The 24420-nt window shown below is 43.9% G+C and overlaps 3 non-coding genes across 3 annotated transcripts; 2 read left to right on the top strand and 1 right to left on the bottom strand.

Annotated features, from left to right (window-relative positions):
* Nucleotides 1–5691: 5691 nt before the first annotated feature.
* Nucleotides 5692–5764, bottom strand: trnak-cuu (transfer RNA lysine (anticodon CUU)). The gene has a single exon. It is a non-coding gene; the product is annotated as a tRNA-Lys (tRNA).
* A 3832-nt stretch (nucleotides 5765–9596) lies between these two features.
* On the top strand, nucleotides 9597–9669 carry trnat-ugu (transfer RNA threonine (anticodon UGU)). The gene has a single exon. It is a non-coding gene; the product is annotated as a tRNA-Thr (tRNA).
* Nucleotides 9670–24066: 14397 nt separating this feature from the next.
* trnal-uag (transfer RNA leucine (anticodon UAG)) lies at nucleotides 24067–24148 on the top strand. The gene has a single exon. It is a non-coding gene; the product is annotated as a tRNA-Leu (tRNA).
* Nucleotides 24149–24420: the final 272 nt, after the last annotated feature.

Genomic DNA, 24420 nt, shown 5'->3' on the forward strand with positions numbered 1-24420 from the left:
TCAGCTGTGAACTGACGCTCGGGATCCAGCATAGTCTTATTAAGTGGTGGAGGGGGTTCCAGTGGTCAGACTGCATCACGCTTTGTCTCAGAGTTACTGGTTTCTGAGTGAAGTCGGAGAGCTCAGCGTTTAAGTTAGCGAGATGTTTTCTTGTGATTTGGCTGAGATTTGGATCCAGGTCTGGGAGATGTTTGTGTCAATCTAACCGATAAAATCAACTCCATTGTCACACAGATTTGAACTTGTATCCCCATCTCCATTGGCAGCGCTTTGCAGCCTATCACTGTCCTTCACAATCTGTGTTTGTTCTTGAACTGTTGCCCATGTGACATTTCCAATTCGGACACAAATATAGATCTAACTCCACTGCTTCTGACAGAGCTGTTTTCGACCAGGAAACGACTCAGGTTTGTTAAATGGATTGTAAAAAACTTTAAATCCTGGCATATCGAAGCCGATATATGACCCTGAAAGCGCCAAATCCTAAGCACTGGACCACCAGGATTTCATTCTCCTGGTTCTCCCATAGACTGGATACAGGAATATGCACAGTGCCAATTATTCACAGTCGCATTCTCCTTCCTGTCTTGTGCACGTTGTTCAGCTTTGAAATTATTCATTTTTTTCACATTAGCTTCCAGTGTGATGAAAGCAGAGCAGTGATAAGCGGAAGTTTTTCAACAGATTTACCACAATAAGGTTTATAGCAAACATTACTCTTTGAATGTGGTGAGCTACAATGAAATTTAATGCAGTAGAAGGTAAGTCACTCATTCTGACAGTAGGTACCAGCAATTGCAATGTAAATATGATGTCGGGATACCGGCGTTGGACTGGGGTGGGCACAATAAGAAGTCTCACAGCATCATGTTAAAGTCCAACAGGTTCATTTGCTCCGATAATAAAATCAATTTGCTTCATTTTATCAGCGCCCCGAAAGCTCCTGACTCCAAATAGACTTGGTGTTGTAAGACTTCCGAACGTAAATATGAATTGTTGTGGGTAATTGACAGGATTGTGAAATGGGGTAGATTTTTCCTTCTTCCTGTTCAACCTGCCATAAGTATCGCTCCTGTTTTCGACCAGGAAGTAATACCCACTCTCCTTAATTCATGTGTTGCACGAGAGCAATGAATCATCATTCCCTGACCGGGGATCGAACCCAGACCATTGCAGTGAAAGCAACAAATTCTATCAACGAAACCAACACGGAAATTGAGGTGATCTGAGCATTATTGAGCAATTGTGGGCGTGTGTGATTTGGGAGAAAGGTCACGTGCTCTAGGGTAACCCTTGATGAGTGAAGCCACCGACCTCTTTATCGCTGAGGTTTTTGTGTTCTTGAGAAATCGTCCTCTGGGGCTGATGCAATGAGGCCAGGAGAGTAACTCACTGCACCGTCTGCAATGTGATTGCGGTGCGATTTGCTGAAAGCTGTTAATTTTATAAAAATCATCTTTTTGCGAATTGTAAATGAAATGCCCTTCAGTACCCGGTAAGAATTCGCACAACACCAGGTTAAAGTGCAACAGGTTTGTTTGTAATCACGAGCTTTCGGAGCACAGCTCCTTCATCGCTCACGCTGAGGATTCACCACATTTTTCTGTCTTTGAATGAAAGCAATAGATATCTCGTCAATTCCCCGGTATCCTGAGTGGACGACACTGATTTCCACAGTACACTGCTTTAAATGTTTGTTTTCAAAGTGAAATTAAGTGGTTTGATTCCATGTGAAGGATTTAAACTTACACTCTTCCGGGAAGAAGGTGACATAGTGGTAAAATGAGTGGAGTATGAATCCTGTGGCCCAGGCTCACAGGTCACGAACCCACCGCAGCCTAGAACTGAAACGGAAGTGAAAGCTAGTCTCAGTAATGAAGCTTTGTTTTCTGATTGTCATGAAAACACATCTTGCAGAAGGAAATCTGTCATCCTTCTCCTTTCTGGCCTCCATGGGCCTCCAGAGGAAAGGCAATGTGATAGACTCTTAACTGCCCTCAGAAATGGCCCAGCAAAATACTCAGTTCAGAGGGAAATAGGGATGGACAACAACTGCTGGCATTGACAATGGAATATATATTGCATTCGCAGCATTTTAAGAAATGATTAAATGTCATTTTGTTTCATTTCATATCAAACAGGGTGACATATTCTGGTGTCTTATTATTTAAAACCTCAGCTTTTCAACTGTTCAAACAGGTAAGATTCAGTCAGAGAAAAGTGAACCACTGTGATCCAAAACTAGGAATTGTAGTTGGTGCGAATCCCACCTCAAAACAGAAAATGTTGGAAGCACTCATCGGCTTCGACAGCTTCTGTGGAGAGGGAAAGAGAATGAATGATTCAGGTTGCTGACCTTTGACCGTAACTGGAAAAAAGTAGTGATTTAATGGCTTAGTCAAGAAGTCAGTGAGGGTGGTGAGGTATTGGGGAAGGTATCAGGGTCAAGGGTGGGTACCGGTAGACAGGAAGGTGGGTTCAAGTGTGTCTACTTCAATGCAAGGAGCATCCGGAACAAGGTAGATGAACTTGGGGGCGTGGATTGGTACTTGGGACTACGATGTTGTGGCCATTACGGAGACGTGGGTAGAACAAGGACAGGAATGGTTGTTGGACGTTCCGGGGTATCGATGTTTCACTAAATGTAGGGAAGCTGGTAAAAGAGGTGGAGGATTGGCATTGTTAATCAAGGATAGTTTAACGGCTGCGGAAAGGCACTTCAAGGGGGATCTGAACACTGAGGTAATATGGGCTGAGGTTAGAAATAGGAAAGGAGCGGTCACGTTGTTAGGAGTTTACTATAGGCCCCCAAATAGTAATAGAGATGTGGAGGAAGAAATTGCTAAGCAGATTATGGATATGTGTGGGGGTCACAGGGTAGTTGTCATGGGGGACTTTAACTTTCCAAATATTGATTGGAACCTTGGTAGGTCAAATAGTTCGGATGGGGCAGTTTTTGTGCAGTGTGTGCAGGAGGGTTTCCTGACACAATATGTGGATAGGCCGACAAGAGGTGAGGCCACATTGGATTTGGTACTGGGAAATGAACCGGGCCAAGTGTTAGATTTGGTTGTGGGAGAGCACTTTGGAGATAGTGACCACAATTCGGTGTCTTTTGTTATTGCAATGGAGAGGGATAGGGCCGTACGGCAGGGCAAGGTTTACAATTGGGGGAGAGGGAATTATGATGCGATTAGGCAAGAATTAGGGGGCATACGTTGGGAACAGAAACTGTCAGAGAAAGGAACTAATGAAAAGTGGAACTTTTTCAAGGAACAAATACTGGATGTCCTTGATAGGTATGTCCCTGTCAGGCAGGGAGGAAACGGCCGAGTGAGGGAACCATGGTTCACGAAAGAGGTAAAATGTCTTGTGAAAAGGAAGAGGGAAGCTTATGTAGGGATGAGGAAACAAGGTTCAGAGGGCTCGATTGAGGGTTACAAGTTAGCAAGGAATGAGCTGAAAAAGGGGCTTAGGAGAGCTAGGAGGGAACACGAGAAGTCCTTGGTGGGTCGGATCAAGGAAAACCCCAAGGCTTTTTACTCTTATGTGAGGAATAAAAGAATGACCAGGGTGAGGTTAGGGCCGGTCAAGGACAGTAGTGGGAACTTGTGTATGGAGTCAGTAGAGATAAGCGAGGTGATGAATGAATACTTTTCTTCAGTGTTCACCAAGGAGAGGGGCCATGTTTTTGAGGAAGAGAAGGTGTTACAGGCTAATAGGCTGGAGGAAATAGATGTTCGGAGGGAGGATGTCCTGGCAGTTTTGAATAAACTGAAGGTCGATAAGTCCCCTGGGCCTGATGAAATGTATCCTAGGATTCTTTGGGAGGCAAGGGATGAGATTGCAGAGCCTTTGGCTTTGATCTTTGGGTCCTCGCTGTCCACGGGGATGGTGCCAGAGGACTGGAGAATGACGAATGTTGTTCCTCTGTTTAAGAAAGGGAATAGAAATGACCCTGGTAATTATAGACCGGTTAGTCTTACTTCGGTGGTTGGTAAATTGATGGAAAAGGTCCTTAGAGATGGGATTTACGACCATTTAGAAAGATGCGGATTCATCCGGGATAGTCAGCACGGATTCGTGAAGGGCAAGTCGTGCCTCACAAATTTGATTGAATTTTTTGAGGAGGTAACTAATTGTGTTGATGAAGGTAGGGCAGTTGATGTCATATACATGGATTTAGTAAGGCGTTTGATAAGGTCCCCCATGGTCGGCTTATGATGAAAGTGAGGAGGTGTGGGATAGAGGGAAAGTTAGCCAATTGGATAGTTAACTGGCTGTCTGATCGAAGACAGAGGGTGGTGGTGGATGGAAAATTTTCGGATTGGAGGCAGGTTGCTAGCGGAGGGCCGCAGGGATCAGTGCTTGGTCCTCTGCTCTTTGTGATTTTTATTAATGACTTAGAGGAGGGGGCTGAAGGGTGGATCAGTAAATTTGCTGATGACACCAAGATTGGTGGAGTAGTGGATGAGGTGGAGGGCTGTTGTAGGCTGCAAAGAGACATAGATAGGATGCAAAGCTGGGCTGAAAAATGGCAAATGGAGTTTAACTCTGATAAATGTGAGGTGATTCATTTTGGGAGGCCGAATTTAAATGTGGATTACAGGGTCAAAGGTAGGGTTCTGAAGACTGTGGAGGAACAGAGAGATCTTGGAGTTCATATCCACAGGTCTCTAAAGGTTGCCACTCAATTGGATAGAGCTGTGAATAAGGCCTATAGTGTGTTAGCTTTTATTAACAGGGGATTGGAGTTTAAGAGCCGTGGGGTTATACTGCAACTGTACAGGACCTTGGTGAGACCACATTTGGAATATTGTGTGCAGTTCTGGTCACCTCACTATAAGAAGGATGTGGAAGCGCTGGGAAGAGTGCAGAGGAGATTTACCAGTATGCTGCCTGGTTTGGAGGGTAGGTCTTATGAGGAAAGGTTGAGGGAGCTAGGGCTGTTCTCTCTGGAGCGGAGGAGACTGAGGGGAGACTTAATAGAGGTTTATAAAATGATGAATAGGATAGATAGAGTGAACGTTCAAAGACTATTTCCTCGGGTGGATGGAGCTATTACAAGGGGGCATAACCATAGGGTTCGTGGTGGGAGATACAGGAAGGATATCAGAGGTAGGTTCTTTACGCAGAGAGTGGTTGGGGTATGGAATGGACTGCCTGCAGTGATAGTGGAGTCAGACACTTTAGGAACATTTAAGCGGTTATTGGATAGGTACATGGAGCACACCAGGATGATAGGGAGTGGGATAGCTTGATCTTGGTTTCAGATAAAGCTCGGCACAACATCGTGGGCCAAAGGGCCTGTTCTGAGCTGTATCGTTCTATGTTCTAAACAAGTACAGAGTCAAGGAAAATAGAGAGGAAGAGGAGGAAAGAACAAGCGGTCTTTTGATCGGATGGAAGGCTGGAGTGATTGAATTACACTGAAGCTGATTATTGTTCCCACTGACACAATCTCGCTGATCTGGGTTTAAATCTCATAATAAATGAGATCAAAACCTCTCGCTGAGTTCAGCGCTAAACTCCCCGCCTTCCAGTGAACTGGAGGCAGTTTTCAGTCAGAAACGCACAACTGTGAGATAAACAACGCAGAAAGGAGAAAGACTCAGTTTGAGCGGTGACACTTCTGGAGGAACGGAGATCTGGAATTCACCCAGGAATGAGGGAAAGTTTAAAAATCAATGTCGCCCAACGTGGGGCTCGAACCCACGGCCCTGAGATTAAGAGTCTCATGCTCTACCGACTGAGCTAGCCGGGCACATGCACTCGAACCATTTCCATAACCTAAAATGCATGGAGACCAATACGGGTTTTCCATCATTAATTACATTATTCACATCTTCCAATTCTTAGCTTCACCTCTCCCAAATATTCCAAACTCCTCTTACATCATTCTCCTTATTTTTCTTTGTTCTTAATAATTTAGCCGGGGTGGAGGGAACTCAACATTTACACTGTCAAACTGTTTCCCCGTTTCAGACTTTTCAATAAGATCACCTCTGATTATTCTTAACTCCAGAGCGAACAGACTCATCCCACTGATTCTCTCCTCGCAAGAGAAACGCATAAATCAATCCAGTGAACCTCGGTTACACACAGACAGCGAAATAATGGACAGAGCAAGGAGCAAAAGATGTCAACGTAATAAAAACATCGTCAGTGAGTCTGAGGGAAATATATAGAGACAATGAAAAACAGAAATAGCGAGTGGGGTAGACATCCACAACCCACGAATGAATAACAATAATCACACAGCCAGCTGTCTCTACCAACAAACATGGGGTCCTCTAAACTGGTGAACAGAGATAAAGTGAATGGCCACAAGCATATTCACCTTTTAATGTCTTGATTTTCTTGTGTGAGTGTTGTGTTGATAGATTGCCTGCACTGTGTGCTCAGGTTCTCAAACCAAATCCCACGTAAACTAATCCCAACGTTTGCACTGAGAAAACCTATGACTTGTCCAATACGAAACAACAGCTGATTGAGGGATCGAGTCCGGCATGTGAACCCGAGAACGCTCACACGTTTGTAGATGCTTACTCCCCAGGCCCGAGTCATACCCCTCGTCCAACGAGCCGCTGCTGAGGATGTTGTTCAATGAAAATATTTCCATTGACATCCAAAGCTGCTCAGACTTCTGCAGTGAAAGGTGAAAATGCTGGAAAAACTCAGAAAGCCAGACAGCTTGTGTGCACAGGAAAACAAATCTGATATTTTAGCTCCATAACCTTTCATTGGGAACAACTGGGAATTTTTAGAAATGTAGGAAGTTTTAAACAAGTGTTATCCAGCCGCATAACAGGAGGGTTTGAGGCCTCTTGCCGGGTGTAAATCAGGAGAGATTAAATGAGGGAAACAAAGAAATTTAAAGTAATTAAACCACAGAATGGGGCCATTCCTCAGCCCCTTACAGGACTCAGTTGTGGTGTGGATGAAGGGGAAACCTGTGGATGTAATGTATGTAGATTACATTGGAGCCACATTGATGAGTTGGTGGGTTTGAAAAATTGAAATTTACACTTAGGAACATAGAATTAGGAGCAGAAGTGGGCAAATTCAGCGCTTCGAGCCTGAACCAGCATGCAATCAGTTCATGACTGATCTCTCCCTGTTCTCAAATCCACCTCCCTACCTGTTCCAATATCCCCTCATCCCTTTAATTATCAGGAATATATCTGTCTCTTTCTTGAAATCATTTAATGATTCAGACTCAACCGTGCTATACTGCAATGCATTCCACAAATTCACGACCCTCAGTGAGAAGCTCCTCATCTCAGTTTTAAATCTACCACCTCTCAACATATACATTTGACATGGTGTTCCCGATTGCGCATAAGAAAAAGATTTCACTTTCTTCAATCCTATTTAGAATTTTATATACCACGATCACTTCAGCATCTTGTGGGACTACTTGACCTCACTGTCGATTTCATGTCCCAGCAAGCACAATCGGTGTTGTCATTCGCTGAAGCAGTCACTTATGTTCCATCCAAACTGGACACATTAAGGGATATATGGTAAGTCATTTTGAAAAACACAGTTCACCCGTGGCCCTGGGAGTCCAGTGGGTTGTATTCAGTACTCCCCAGTGTTGTTTGTTTTCAATTCCCGCTGAGAGAACGATTATTTATAGCTGTCAGCAAACTATTGAAAAATAACGTGATTTACTATCTGATCGAAAGTAGATCTACTAATAGCAGCCGAGTGAGTTTTGCAAGTCTACATCACAGCTGGAAACGTCACATGTGCAACAGGTCAAGAACAAACACAGTAGCAGAAAGATAGTGATAGGCTGCAAAGCGCTGACAATAGAGATGGTGATGGAAGGTAACATTTGGATGGTACAAAGGTCAGATTTTGGCGTTCACACTGAATTATTCAACTTTTCCCTCACTCTGCAACGAAAATATTTGGAAAAGGTTCTCTCTAGTTTCAAACAGTCGGAAGTGAAATTAATAACTGTAAGTGGAATGTATGCTGTATGTTGTCACTGATTGAAAGTATCACTGGGATGGAAATAGAAGGTTCCATATTGCAACAGAGACTTGCTTGTGGTGAATGTAGTCTGGCCTGGCGCGAAAAATAAAGCAACACATGCAGTGTGTGTAATGCAAGTTGTAAAACAGGCAACAAGCAGCTGATCTGTTGGTTAGAGTTTGACACTTTCACTGCTGTTTCGATTGGTGGTCAGGTAATGGAGATTTGTTGCTCTCATCCAAACCGTAAAAACAAATGTCAGTTATTGCCTTGTGGAACATATTAAACACAATCTCGCTTCCCTGAAGTGAAGACTGAGCAAATTCAACAGGAGGTTTTTTCTTGTCATTTCTGGCAGGATAGTGGGAACCAGACAAGGTTAAGGGCAGTTTAAATGATGCTGGTCCTTCACTGCAGCTCATTCTGTTTCTGACTGGATGTGATTCCTGCTTGTTACAGAGTTCAGGATCAATTGATTCAGTAAAGGAGCAGGCTCAAGCCGACTGATGGACTGTCGCAGCTCCATTGCTGCTAATTTCAATAACGATACCAGTAAAGGACACAGCTGCTTACGTGGTAACGTAGCCGAGTAATCTAAGCCAGTGGCTGAAGGTCCAGTCTCTACGGAGTTGTTGTGTTCGACTGCACCAATGCCAGAATGGGTTTGAGTTTTGGTCCCTGCAGTTGAAGTCCAGCATTTCAGATTGAATGCAAGGGTTTGTGCCGTGTCGTTTTTGGCATGAAGAAAGAGGAGCGACAGAGCAATGTGAACAGGTGTTGAGGTAAAGGAACGAGTGTGGAAGGACTGGAGCAAATTATCGTGGATTCTGGAATCGGAAACAAAAAGAGAAAATGCTGGAAAATCTCACCAGGTCTGGCAGCATCTGTAAGGAGTGAAGAAAGCTGACATTTCGAGACCAGATGACCCTTTGTCAAAGCTGGGAGGAGTGGAGCTGCTCCGATGGAAAATATAAACGGGAACACCGGTTGAATGGCTGTCTGTCGAAATAAACAGCAGGATTGCAAACATTGAGACTGCAGTCCCGGCCCAGGGGATGGATTGGGATTTTCTAACTGAGGTTCAAATCCTATCATGTGCGCTTCCCGTCATTCCTCATTGTGACTTTTTTTTAATTGAAAGTTATTGGAAATGAAGCAATGGGTGCAGAGATGATCAACTCGCTCCATATTTGTCACATCAGCGTCACTGAGGGTCTAGTGATCAGCGTCGGCGCCGTGACGCGGTTTCGATTCCCAGTCTCGGAGTGAATAAATTTTTGTTCATTTCTTCATTCAATAAAAACAGCGTCCGTGAAGGGAACAACAAGCTAAATCTTCCAGCTGGATGAACTTGTATCAGAGCTGGAAAAATCAGAGATGTAACATTAACGATAAACTCTGAAGAAGAACCACATGTCACACACAACATACATGTCAAGTTCATACACAATACACATGTCAAATCATGTCACTTTCAACTTCTGTCTTTTAACTTCCGGCTCTCCACCTCAGACATTTCCACATTCATCAAAAATCTCCGTCCTCAAACCCCATCCTGGTTCTCAATCCACGGATAATGCTGCACTTAGTGGCAGCTCCTTGCAGCATTTGGCTCCATAGCTCAGTGGTTAGAGCACTGGTCTTGTAAACCAGGGGTTGCGAGTTCAATTCTCGCTGGAGCCGACGGGCAAAGTTTAGCTGATAGAAGCTGTAGGAAAGGGGAAGAGAGTCGAAAAGTCAAACAAGAGCTAAGTCGAGGTTCAGATCGGGTGTGATTTTGGAAAGCGAAAAGATATGTCCTTCTTCGTAAAAAAATCGAAAGAGCAGGACATATTTGAAGAGCTAAAATAGGTTAGTGTCGATATTGAGAATAGAATAGATGCATTTGTACAAGGAATGCATAAAGCTGGCATGGAGGTGCAGGCAATGATTGGAAGGAAACTTGCTTTTTAGTCTTTATTGACGGCAGACTGGAGTCCAAGTATAACGAGGTGTTGCTGCAGTTGTACAGGGTTTTGTTGAGACCACGTTGAATATTCTGTGCAGATATGATATTCACATTTAATAAAGGGTTTATTTGCATTGGAAACGGTGCAGATAAGGTTCAGCAGATGATCCCTGGGATGAGGGAGTTGTCGTATGATGAGAGGCTGAGGAAATTGGGCTGAAAGTCTCTGGAGTTTGGAGGAATGAGAGGCGATTTCATTAAACCTACACAAGTCTGATTGGGTTTGACAGGGTGGAGGCTGAGAGATTTCTTCTGCTTGTCGGGAAATCTAACCCACGGCAGTACAGTCTCAGGAAAATGGGCTGATCATTTCGGCCTAAGATAAGGCGAAATTACTTCACTGAAATGGTTGTGAATCTTTGAAATTCCCTCTGCCAGACAGTTATGGAAGCTCCATCATCGAATACATTTAAGGTTGGGATAGACAGGTTTCTGGCCTCTCGGGGAATTCAGGGATATGGGGAGCTGGTGAAAAACTGAGTTGTACCCCAAGATCAGCCATAACAAGCTATTTTATTCAAATAACCAAGAACTTTAAGGAAACAAGTAAAACATGTTAATTAAGGTACTGCCCTTCATTGACTGGAAAGTGCTTTGTGACGTCCGCTGGTCGGGATAGGTTCTATATGATTGCAAATATTTCATGATCTTCAATCCTCGTCCTCTGTTACTGAGCCCAGTCAGTGGGAACAGTCTGTCCCTCCCTGCTCTATCAAACGGCCGTTTTCCATGTTAGAAGGGATGAACCATTACACCACAACAACACTGTGGGGTAAAATAATAAAATATACATGTTTAGATTTGTAAACGATGCCATCATTTGGTCTTTCTGTGTCAGGTTTGGTGAAAATTGAATTGGCGTCGAACTTGCAGCCAACACGCTGTCACCCTGATTTAGGATGCCATGTAAGCTCCATTTTCGTCAGTCTCTGTGGCGCAATTGGTTCGCGCGTTCGGCTGTTAACTGAAAGTTTGATGGTTCGAGACCATCCAGTGACGGGGCTTTCACTTTTTTTCCCTCTCCATCTGCTTTCATTGTCTCTCGGTTTTTGAGTGTCACTGAGTCCTTGGGCAACACTAAAAAAAAACGTATCGTGTGTTTCTGCCTCTACTGTTAGGCGACGTTAGTTTATTGAACATTTATCTCCAACATCTTATTTGTAACAATTTATATATTTCAAATATTATTAAACTCAATAACTGAACTCGAAACTTTAACCCATGTTTTATCTTGGGTTTCCATTTTCCTGCACACTCCCCTTCTTTCTCAGATTTCTCAGGAATCCGTCTGTCGCAACCTGAAATGTGTTCAATAAGGAAAATACACAGCAAGTCGGCAAAGATCAGTGGAATGAGGACTGAGTTAAACTTTCACCAGAATGCTGTTTTTATAATTGCAAAGTCCTGAGATTGAGAGCAGATAGTTCACATGGGAAAGGGCTGTTTGATAGAGCAGATAGGGACACACTGTTTCCACTGACGAGGGTCAGTAACCAAAGGATTGGGATTAAAGATAATTAATGAAAGACCGACTTGTATTTATGTAGCGCCTTTCCCAGTTGCTGGACGTCACAAAGCGCTGTGCAGCCAATGGAAGACAGTTCCAATTGAAAAAAAAGTATCAGCTCGACAAGGAAGAGTGCACTCGCATTTGATCCGAGGACCTCTTGATCTGCAGTCAAATGCGCTACCGCTGAGCTACATCCCCTCAGTCGCAAGCTGGTTCACGGGATCCAGCATATTCTTATTAAGTGTGGAGGGGGATCGAGTGGTCAGACTGCATCCCGCTTTGTCTCAGAGTTACTGGTTTCTGAGTGAAGTCGGAAAGCTTAGTGTTTAAGTTAGCGAGAAGTTTTCTTGTGATTTGGCTGAGATTTGGATCCAGGTCGAGGAGATATTTGTGTCAACCTAATCGATAAAATCTACCCCATTGTCATACAGATTTGTATCCCCATCCGTATTGGCAGCGCTTTGCAGCCTATCACGGCCTTTCACTATCTGTGTTTATTCTTCAACTGTTGCCCATGTGACATTTCCAATTCAGACACAGAATTATAGATCTAACTGCACTGCTTCTGAGAGAGCTGTTTTCGATCAGGAAGCAATTCAGGTTTGTTGAACGGATTATGAAAAACTTTAAATCTTAGCATATCGAAGCCGATCTATGACTCTGAAAGCGCCGAATCCTAAGCACTGGACCACCAGAATTTCAGCTTCCTGATTCTCCCAGAAACTGAGTACAGGAATATGCACAGTGCCAATTACTCACGGTTGCACTCACCTTCCAATCGTGTGCACGTTGTTCAGCTTTGAAACTGTTCATATTTTCACATTCGCTTCCAGTGTGATGAAAGCGGAGCTGTGATAAGATGAACCTTTTCAACAGATGAACTACAATAAGGTTTATAAGAAACATTACTCTTTGAATGTGGTGGGCTACAGTTAAATTTAATGCAGCAGAAGATAGCTCACTCATTTTGACAGGAGGTGCCAGCAATTGCAATGTAAATATGATGTCGAGATACGGACGTTGGACTGGGATGGGCAGAATAAGACGACTCACAGCATCATGTTAAAGTCCAACTGGTTCAATTGCTCCGATAATAAAATAAATTTGCTTTATTTTATCAGCGCCCCGAAAGCTCTTGATTCCAAATCGCTCCGGTGTTGTGAGACTTCTTAATGGAAATATTAATTGTTGTGGGTAATTGACAGGATTGTGGATTGGGGCAGATTTTTCCTCCTTGCTGTTCAACCTGCCACAAGTATCGCTCCCGTTTTAAATCAGGAAGCAATACCCACTCTCCTTAATTCATGTGTTGTACGAGAGCAATGAATCATCATTCCCTAACTGGGAATCGAACCCAGACCATGGCATTGAAGGCGGCGAATTCTAACGACTCGACCAACAAGGAATTTGAGGTGTCCTGAGCATTATTGAGCAAGTGTGCGTGCGTGCGTGTGCATGTGTGTGTGCGTGTGTGGGTGGGTGCGTGCGGGTGCGTGCGTGTGTGGTTTCGGAGAAAGGTCTTGTGCTCTAGGGTAACCGCTGATGAATGAAGCCGTCGACCTCTTTATCGCTGAGCTTTTTGTGTTCTTGAGCAATCGTTCTCTGGAGCTGATGCAATGAGGCCAGGAGAGTAACCCACTGCACCTTCTGCAATGTGATTGCGGTGCGATATACTGAAAGCTGTTAATTTTATAAAAATCATCTTTTTGCGAATTGTAAATCAAATGCCCTTCAGTGCCCGGTAAGTATTCTCTCCAGCTAAAAGTGCAGCTGGTTTATTTGGAATCTCTAGCTTTCGGAGCGCAGCTCCTTCATCACACACACTGAGCATTCACCACATTTTTCTGTCTTTCAATGAACGCAATCGATATCTCATCAATTCCCCGGTATCCTGAGTCTCTGACAATGATTTCCACAGTACACTGCTTTAAATCTTATTTTTTCAATGTGAAATTAAGCTGTTTGTTCCATGTGAAGGATTTACACTTATACCCTTCGGGGATGATGGTGACGTAGTGGTAAAATCAGTGGAGCATGAATCCCGTGGCTCAGGCTCACAGGTCCCGATCCCACCACAGTCTAGAACTGAAACGGAAGTGAAAGTTAGTCTCAGTAATGAAGCTTGTTTTCTGATTGTCATGAAAACTCATCTGGACCTTTTGCAGAAGGAAATCTGCCATTCTTCCCCTTTCATCCATTGGACTCCAAACCCAAGGCAATGTGATTGACTCTTAACTGCCCTCTGAAATGGCCCAGCAAAATACGCAGTTCAGTGGGAAATAGGGGTGGACAACAAATGCTGGCATTGAGAATGAAATATATATTGCATTAGCAGCATTTTATGAAATGATTAATTCTCATTTTGTTTCATTTCATGTCAAATAGGGTGACATATTCTGGTGTCTCATTATTTAAAACCGCAGCCCTTTAACTGTTCAAACAGGTAAGGTTCAGTCAGAGAAAAGTGATCCACTGTGATCCCAAGCAAGGTATTGTAGTTGCTGCAAATCCCACCTCAAAACAGAAAATGTTAGAAGCACTCATCGGCTTCAACAGCTTCTGTGGAGAGGGAAAGAGAGTGAATGATTCAGGTTGCTGACCTTTGACCCTAACTGGAAGAAATTTGTCATTGAATGGTTTTCAAACAAGTACAGAATCAAGGAAAATAGAGAGGGAGAGGAGGAAAGGACAAACGGTCTTTTGATAGGATGGGAGGCTGGAGTGATTGAATTACAATGGAGATGATTATTGTTCCCACTGACACAATCGCGCCGATCTGGGTTTGAATCTCACAATAAATGAGAACAAAACCTCTCGCTGAGTTCAGCGCGAAACTCCCGCCTTCCAGTGAACTGGAGGCAGTTTTCAGTCACAAACCCACAACTCTGAGATAAACAACGCAGAAAGGAGAAAGACTCAGTTTGAGCGGTGATGCTTCTGGAGGAACGGAGATCGGGAATTCACCCAAGAATGGGGCAAAGTTTAAAACGATGACGCCCAACGTGGGGCTCGAACCCACGGTCCTGCGATTAAGAGTTTTATGCTCTACCGACTGAGCTCGCCAGGCACATGGATCAGGTTGGTTTCCATAACCTAAAATGTATGGAGACAAATGTTTTTCCAACTGGTGTCGATACTTGCCCTGATTTCAAAGTTTACAATGAATTTAAGACTTACCTGGATAGTCACATGAGCAGCCTGGGAATGGAGGGATACAAACGATTGGTCTAGTTGGACCAAGGAGCGGCACAGGCTTGGAGGGCCGAAGGGCCTGTTTCCTGTGCTGTACTGTTCTTTGTTCTTTGTTCTTTGAATCGACCTACAGAATCCCCAAGGTTCCTATCCCTTCCTCACAATCATCAATTACATCATTCACATATTCCAATGCTTCGCTTCACCTCTCCCAAACATTCCGAACTCCTCTTACACAATTCACCTTTTTTTGTTCATAATAAACTAGCCTGGGGTGGGGGGAACAGCCTCTCAGCATGGACACTGTCAAACTGTTTTCGAGTTTCAGACTTTTCAATAAGATCACCTCTGATTATTCTAAACTCCAGAGCGAACAGACTCATCCCGCTGAATCTCTCCTCCCAGGAGAAACGCAGAAATCAATTCAGTGAACCTCGGATGCACAAGACAGCGAATGAATGAAGAGTGCAAGGATCAAAATCGGTCAACGTAATAAAAACACAGTCAGAGACACTGACAGATTCTGAGGGAGATATATAGAGACAATGAAAAACAGAAATAGCGAGTGAGGTACACATCCACAACCCATGAATGAATAACAATATACACACAGCCAGCTGCCTGAACCAACAAACATGGGGTCCTCTAAACTGGTGACCAGAGATCAAGTGAATGGCCACAAGCATATTCACCTTTTAATGTCTTGATTTTCTTGTGTGTGTTGTGTTGATAGATTGCCTGCTCTGTGTGCTCAGGTTCTCAAACCAAATCCCACGTAAACCAATCCCACCGTTTGCACTGCAAATACATTTACAAAACCTTTGACTTTTCCAATACGAAATGACAGCTGAATGAGACCTCTTGCTTGGCCTGTGAACCCAGGACCTCTCGCAAGTTGGTGATGTTAACACCCTCAGCCCGAATCATACCCCTCGTCCAACGAGCCGCTGCTGGCGAAGTTGTTCAATGAAAATATTTCCATTGCCATTCAAAGCTACTCAGACTTCTGCAGTGAAAGGTGAAAATGCTGGAAAACAAATCTCATATTTTAGCTCCATAATCTTTGATTACCACGGGGAATGGTTAGAAATGTAGGAAGTTTTAAAGAAGTGTTTTGCAGCAGCATAACAAGAGGGGAGGCCTCTGGCCGGGTGTAAATCAGGAGATATTAAATGGGGGAAACAAAGAATTTTAAAGTAATGACACCACAGAATGGGGCCATTCCTAAGTCCTTTACAGGACGCAGTTGTGTTGTGGATGAAGGGGAACCTGTGGATGTAATTGGAGCCACAGTAATGAGTTGGTGGGTTTTGAAAATTGAAAGTTACACTTAGGAAATAGAATTAGGAGCAGAAGTGGGCTAATACAGCGCTTCGAGCCTGAACCGTCATGCAATCAGTTCATGACTGATCTCTCCCTGTTCTAAAATCCACCTCCCTATCTGTTCCAATATCCCCTCATCCCTTTTATTATCAGGAATATATCTGTCTCTTTCTTGAAGCCATTTAATGATTCAGACTCCATCGCGCTATGGGGAAATGCATTCCAAAAATTCACGACCCTCTGCGAGAAGTAGTTCCTCCTCATCTTAGTTTTAAATCTACAGCCTCTCAACCTATACATTTGAGCTGTTCTTCTCGATTGCCCCATGAGAAGAAACATTTCGTCGACGTTAAATCTATCAATTCTTTTTAGAATTTCATATACCCCGATCACTTGTGAGGCACGACTTGCCCTTCACAGATTCGTGAAGGGCAAGTCGTGCCTCACAAATTTGATTGAATTCTTTGAGGAGGTAACTAAGTGTGTTGATGAAGGTAGGGCAGTTGATGTCATATACATGGATTTTAGTAAGGCGTTTGATAAGGTCCCCCATGGTCTGCTTATGATGAAAGTGAGGAGGTGTGGGATAGAGGGAAAGTTGGCCGATTGGATAGGTAACTGGCTGTCTGATCGAAGGCAGAGGGTGGTGGTGGATGGAAATGTTTCGGATTGGAGGCAGGTTGCCAGCGGAGTGCCACAGGGATCAGTGCTTGGTCCTCTACTCTTTGTGATTTTTATTAATGACTTAGAGGAGGGGGCTGAAGGGTGGATCAGTAAATTTGCTGATAACACCAAGAATGGTGGAGTAGTGGATGAAATCATAGAAATCGTAGAAACCCTACAGTGCAGAAAGAGGCCATTCGGCACATCGAGTCTGCACCGACCACAATCCCACCCAGGCCCCACTCCTATATCCCTACACGTTTACCCGCTAAGGTGTTGTAGGCTGCAAAGAGACATAGATAGGATGTAAAGTGGGCTGAAAAATGGCAAATGGAGTTTAACCCTGATAAATGTGAGGTGATTCATTTTGGTAGGACAAATTTAAATGTGGATTACAGGTTCAAAGGTAGGGTTCTGAAGACTGTGGAGGAACAGAGAGATCTTGGGGTCCATATCCACAGATCTCTAAAGGTTGCCACTCAAGTGGATAGAACTGTGAAGAAGGCCTATAGTGTGTTAGCTTTTATGAACAGGAGGTTGGAGTTTAAGAGCCGTGGGGTCATGCTGCAACTGTACAGGACCTTGGTGAGACCACACTTGGAATATTGTGTGCAGTTCTGGTCACCTCACTATAAGAAGGATGTGGAAGCGCTGGAAAGAGTGCAGAGGAGATTTACCAGGATGCTGCCTGGTTTGGAGGGTAGGTCTTATGAGGAAAGGTTGAGGGAGCTAGGGCTGTTCTCTCTGGAGCAGAGGAGGCTGAGGGGTGACTTAATAGAGGTTTATATAATGATGAAGGGGATAGATAGAGTGAACGTTCAAAGACTATTTCCTCGGGTGGATGGAGCTATTACAAGGGGGCATAACTATAGGGTTCGTGGTGGGAGATATAGAAAGGATATCAGAGGTAGGTTCTTTACGCAGAGAGTGTTTGGGGTGTGGAATGGACTGCCTGCAGTGATAGTGGAGTCAGACACTTTAGGAACATTTAAGCGGTTATTGGATAGGCACAATGAGCACACCAGGATGATAGGGAATGGGATAGCTTGATCTTGGTTTCAGATAAAGCTCGGCACAACGTCGTGGACCGAAGGACCTGTTCTGTGCTGTACTGTTCTAATTTCTAGTTCTAAAAACTCCAGCATGTTGTGGGACTATTTTACCTCAGTGTCGATTTCATGTCCTAGCGAACTCAATCGGTGTTGTCATTAGCTGAAGCAGTCCATGTTCCATCCAAACTGGACATATTAAGTGATGTACGGTCAGTCAATTTGAAAAACACATTTCACCCGTGACCCTGGTTGTCCAGGGAGTTGTGTTCAGTCCCACCCCAGTGTTGTTTGGTTTCAATTCCCGCTCAGGAAACAATTATTTATTGCTCTCGGCAAACTATTAAAAATAACCTGATTTGCTATCTGATCAAAAGCAGATCTACTAAAATCAGCCGAGTGAGGTTTGCAAGTCTCCATCACAGCTGGAAATGTCACATGTGCAACAGGTCAAGAACAAATATAGGAGCAGAAAGACAATGATAGGCTGCAAAGCGCTGACGATAGAGATGGTGATGTAAGGTAACATCTGGAAGGTAAATCGGTCAGATTTTAGCGTTCACACTGAATTATTAAACCTTTCCCTCACTCTGCAACGACAATGTTTGAAAACGTTTCTGCCCAGTTTTGAACCGTCGGAAGCGAAAGTAATAACTGTGCGTGGAATGTCTGTTGTCTGTTATAATGGACTGAATATATCACTGTGGTGGAAACAGAAGGTGCCATTTTGCGATAGAGACTTACTTGTGGTGAATCATCCAAACCATAAAAACAAATGTCAGGTATTGCCTGGTGGAACATATAAAACACAATCTTTCCTCGTGTCCTGGGGTGAAGACTGAGCAAATCCAACAGGAGGTTTTCATGTCATATCTGGCAGTATATTGGGAACCAGACAAGGTTAAGGACAGTTTAAATGGTGCTGGTCCTTCACTGCAGCTGATTCTGTTTCTGACTGGATGTGATTTCTGTTTGTTCGACAGTTCAGGATGAATTGATTCAGTGAAGGAGCAGGCTCAAACCGACTGATGGCCTTTCTTAGCTCCTTTGCTGCTACTAAATTTCATTAACGTTTTCAGTAAAGAGCAGGATGGTTATGGGGTAGCGTGACGGGGCAATTTAAACCAGTAGTTAGGTCCCATCTCTGTATAAGCTGTGGGTTCAAATCCCGCCATTGCTCGAGTGGGTTTAACTTTTGGTCTGTGCAGCTGAAATCCAGCAGTTCAGATTGAATGCAGGAGTTTCTGCCGTGTTGTTTTTGGCCGGAAGAAAGCGGAGACACTGACCAATGTAAACAGTTGTTGAGGTAAAGAAGCGCATGTGGAAGGAGTGGAGCAAATTATTGTAGATGCTGGAATCGAAAACAAAAAGGGAAAATGCTGGAAAATCTCATCAAGTCTGGCAGCATCAGTTATGAGAGAAGAGAGCTGATGTTTCGAGTCCAGATCACCCTTTGTCAAAACTGGAAGGAATTGAGTTGCTCCGACAGAGAATACAAACGGGAACACAGGCTGAATGGCTATCTGCCGATATAACCACAGGATTGCAAACATTGAGACTGCAGTCCCGGCCCAGGGGTAGATTGGGATTTTTTAACTGAGGCTCAAATCCTGTCATGTCCGCTTCCCGTCGTTCCTTATTTTTATTGAAAGTTATTGGAAATGAAGCAATGGGTACAGAGATGATCAACTCACTGAAAATCTCTCACATCAGCGTCTCTGAGGGTCTCGTGACCAGAATCGGCGCCGAGACGTCGTTTCAATCCCCAGTCACGGAGTGAATAACTTTTTGTTCAATTCTTCATTTAATGAAAACACGCCTCAGAGCGTCTGTGAAGGGAGCAATGTCTAAATCTTCCAGCTGAATGAACTTGCATCGGAGTTGGAAAAGTCAGAGATGCAAGTCTAGGATGCCACCGGGACTTGATGGATTGAGTTATAAGGAGAGGCTGGATAGACTGGGACATTTTTCCTCTGGAGCGTCGGAGGCCGAGGGGTGATCTTATAGAGGTCTATAAAATAATGAGGGACACAGATCAACTAGATAGTCAATATATTTTCCCAAAGGTAGGGGAGTCTAAAACTAGAGGGCATAGGTTTAAGGTGAAAGGGGAGAGATACAATAGCGTCCAGAGGGGCAATTCTTCACACAGAGGGTGGTGAGTGTCTGGAACAAGCTGCCAGAGGTAGTAGGAGAGGCGGATACAATTTTGTCTTTTAAGAGGCATTTAGATAGTCACATGGGTACGATGGGTATAGAGGGATATGGGCCAAATGCGAGCAATTGGGATTAGGTTAGGGGTTTTGAATAAAAAGGCGGCATGGACAAGTTGTGCCGAAGGGCCTGTTTCCATGTTGTTCACCTCTATGACTCTATGACTCTATGACTCCATGTAACAACAACGAACAACTCTGAAGAAGAATCACATAACAAGCACAACATACATGTCAGATACACACACAGCACACATGTCAAATCATGTCATTTTCAAGTTGCGTCTTTTAATTTCCTGCTCTCCAGCAAATCAAACTCTCCACCAGATCAAAAATCTCCGACCTCAAACACTATGCTGTTCCTCAATCCACTGATAATGCTGCACGTAATGTGAGCGACTTGCAGCGCTTGGCTCCGTAGCTCAGTGGTTAGAGTACTGGCTTTGTAAACCAGGGATCGTGTGTTCAGTTCTCAAGTAGACCAAGCTTAGTTGAAAGAAACTGTCGGGTCGAGTCCAACAGACTGCGCGACAAAACAGGAAGCTTTTATGAGTGAAGGGGCAGATCAGGTGCCAACTTGAAAAGCGAAAAAATTTTCTTCGTAAAAAAAACAGAAAGAGTAGAATATATTTGACGAGCTGAAAAATATTAATGTTGATATTAAGAATGGAATAGATTCGTTTGTCCAAGGAATGCGTGACGTTAGCATGTAGGTGCAGCAGATAATTGGAACGGACATTACATTTTGGTCTTTATTGCCGGCAGACTGGAGTCCAAGAATAACGAGGTGTTTCTGCTGTTGCACAGGGTTAGTTGAGACGACATGTTGAATATTCTGTGCAGATGTGATAGTCAAATTTAAAAAGGGATGTGCTTGCATTGGAAACGGTAAAGAGAAGATTCACCAGATTGCTTCCTGGGGTGAGGGAGTTGTCCTGTGATGAAATTCTCTGGAGTTTAGAAGAATGAGAGGCGATCTCATTACACCGACACAGCTCTGAATAGGTTTGATAGGATAGAGGCTGAGAGATTGTTTTTTTTTCTGCTGGTCGGGGAATCTTACCCACTGTGGCACAGATAAGGCGCTGATCATTTTGGGCTAAGATAAGGAGAAATGACTTTCCTCAAAGGGCTGAGAATCTTTGGCATTCTCTGTACCTGACAGTTATGTATGCCCCATCATCGAGCACATTTAAGGTTGGGATGAACAGGTTTCTGGTCTCTTGGGGAATTCAGCGATAAGGGGAGATGGTGGAAAAACTGAGTTGTAGCCCAAGATCAATCAAGATGGTATTGAATAGCGGAACAGTCCCGATGGACTGAGTGGTCTGCTTCTTCTCCTGTTATTCATGTTATAATAAAAGCAGAAAGTGCTGAAAGATCTCAACAGGGCTTGCAACAAATGTGGAGCAAGATATAGAATTAAGTTTCCGAGTCCAATATGACTCTTTGCAAACCAGTAACTGATTGCGAGTTACAGCAATTAGCACAGCATCGAGAATGGGAATTGAATTGGATCCAGGCAGTGAAACGCTGAATTTAAACTGCCGCAGGATTTCTGTTGGAAAATTGTTCAGGAAAGTTGCTGCCAACTGAAAGGGAGGAGGTTTGAGAGCATCCTGCGCCAAATAGACTCCCTCTATTACTGGTTCTACTTATGTTCCCAATATTGATATACTTTGTGTCCTTCTGCATCAGGGAAATACTGTCCAAACTTTGCCAGTCTTGCTGATATTCACTGAGTTGTCATACAAATCGATCGATGAATATTCATTTCAAATAAAACGAGATACATTGGATCATGCTGCTGTATATTTCCAACCTATTAGAAATATGGGATTCACAGTAACTGATAGAAATTGATGCTATAGTTGAAGATATATAACTGGAACGCAACATCACACCGAGTGAATCCACTGTCTGTTTAAATGTTGATCAGTGAAAATTTCAACCATCCACTGCTGTGTAACACACGGCCACTGAGTCAAATAGCAATAGCCAGTCAAAAAAAGCCTGCATCAGTCAATCTTTCTCGCAACTTTCAAACTTGTTGTTATTCTCTGTACCATTTGCCTTGAAGTATATGAATAAGTGAACGCAGTTTGTGATGGTAAAAAATGTGTTCACCCCCTCTGGGAACTGAATCACATTGATGCACAGAGGAACACACACAGACACCGAGAGTCACAGAGGGCTGACAAGACACAAACACCCATAGATCAATGATGTCACTAACTGGGTTCAGTTTTGTTCCATTTCTGGCTGGGGTTTTGGTGATTTCTAGCTGATGAACAGAAATGAAGGAATGCGAAGTGAAGCAGGAAAAACAGATGGGAATATTTGAAAGATTTTGATTCCATTGAAAGAATAATAATTCTGCAGTCATCGAAAGGAATGAATGCTGAGCAGCGCATTGGGTGAGGTTCAAATCTCCGTGAGAAAACAATAATTTCAAATCCACCGCCTGAGCCGCTTGGCCACCACTGCAACCGGTGTCAATGTGTTCGTGTTACTCATATTAAATCATTGAATAGTGACAGCAACAAAAGTTGCTGTCGAGAACCTTCTGTTCTAGAAGGTCACGCTGCACCTTTCATCCCTCCTTTTTCGTTCTTACAGAATGCCATTCGCTGAAAAGACAAACGAGCTGCACTTTTTGGCAGTGGTGGGATTTGAATCCACAGCAATTCAGATATTGAAACTTAAATTTAGTAATTAAGACCATGCGGCTCCGCTAACAGTCGAAGGTAACTATTGCTCAGAATAATACCGGCAATGGGTTAGAATATGATTGAGATTTTGGATAGAACATTTAGCCCCTCAAGCCCCTCACAATATTTTGGAAACACAGCCAAGCAGTTGTTTTCCATCTGTTACATTTCCGACTTTTCCAGCTTTGATGAAAGATCCAGCTGGAAGATTAACTTTGTTTCTCTCTCCACAGACGCTGCCAGATCTGGTTTCATTCAATGCGGAATTCCTTTTCATGGTGTCAGTTCACACAGCAATACAAACGAGTTACCCTCTGGCTGGGGATTGAATCCAGTCCACAGTGATGAACGTGCCGAATCCAAACCACTCGACCAGCAGGGAAGCTGACAGTGACTTCCCCAATCAGCGGATCATCGTCATTTTAGCCATTCTCTTCCTCCTCTTCCGTCACACAATCGACGGGTTTCTCATTTAAAAAAATACTCAACTTATTTCCACATTTGTCACCTGCCATCGAGACCATGGCCGTGAAGACGTTGACTTTGCACCATTGGAACACCCGAGTTCCGCCATCACCAGCTCAATGTTGCCTTGTCTATCATTCCTTGTGTCAAATAATACATCCTCCCTCGTTTTCTGTGCCGAACCTTACCTTCTGCCCTTTTCAAGGAGTGACCCGTGACTTCACAACTAGAAAATGCAGGGGAAACCCATCAGACTCGTTAAAATTTGCAAATATATGAATAATATAACTTTTCCCTCAGTCTGCAGTGAAAATGATTTGGAAAACAAATTCTACCAGTTTCACGCCGTGGGAGGCGGACGCGATAACTGTCGTGGAATTATTCCTGTAATTGGCTGAACACTTCTCTGGTGTTGAAACGGAAGGTGCCATTTTGCAGGAGAAGTTTCTGGTGCAAGTGGTCTGGCGTGGAAACTAAAATAACAAAAGGATCGTGGGCAAAGCAAATTGTAAAACGCGCTGTAATCTGTTGGTCTGCTGGTTAGAGTTTGAAACTTTCACTGCTGTTTTGATTGCAGGTCAGGAAATGAAGATTTATTGCTCTCCTCCAATGCGTGAGAACAAATATCAGTTATTTCCAGGCAGAACGCACAAATCCCAGTCTCGCCTTGTGTCCTGTCCTTTCTCAAGTGAAGACCCTGAGCAAATTCAACAGGAAGCCATATTGTCCTTTCTGGGAGCTAAACGAGGTTAAGGACAGTTTAAATGGAGCCGGCCCTTCACTGCAGCTCATTGTGTTTCTGACTGGAGATGATTTTTGTTTGCTGCGCATTTCAGGATCATCTGATTCGGCTACGATTTCGTCAGGGCCCATCCCAACTCCACAGATTTTGATATATTTCAGTATTAATGCAATGAAACGACATGATTATCAAGACTGCCCGTGTGGTAGCGTGGCCGAGCGGTCTAAGGCGCTGGATTTAGGCTCCAGTCTCTCTCGAGGCGTGGGTTCGAATCCCACCGCTGCCAGAGTCCAACAGCTCGGGTTGAACGGAGGAGTCTGAGCGGTGTCGTTTTTGACAGACGCCCTTGTGAGAACAGGATATTGCGCTTGACTCATCGATCGACAGTTCCGACACGCCACAGCAAAAAAGCGCACCGAACTCCTCAGAAGACAAGTCCGGGACACAGCCCTCAGAGTGCCCTTCCTCCTCCAGTCCGTCCCCAGAGTGCAGAAGCCAAGACATCTTCGGAGTGGAGAAGCTATGACATCTTCTTCGGAGCCTTCAGCGTACAATCGA

This window comes from Mustelus asterias, chromosome 30 (assembly GCF_964213995.1).
Source record: "Mustelus asterias chromosome 30, sMusAst1.hap1.1, whole genome shotgun sequence".
NCBI lineage: Eukaryota > Metazoa > Chordata > Chondrichthyes > Carcharhiniformes > Triakidae > Mustelus > Mustelus asterias.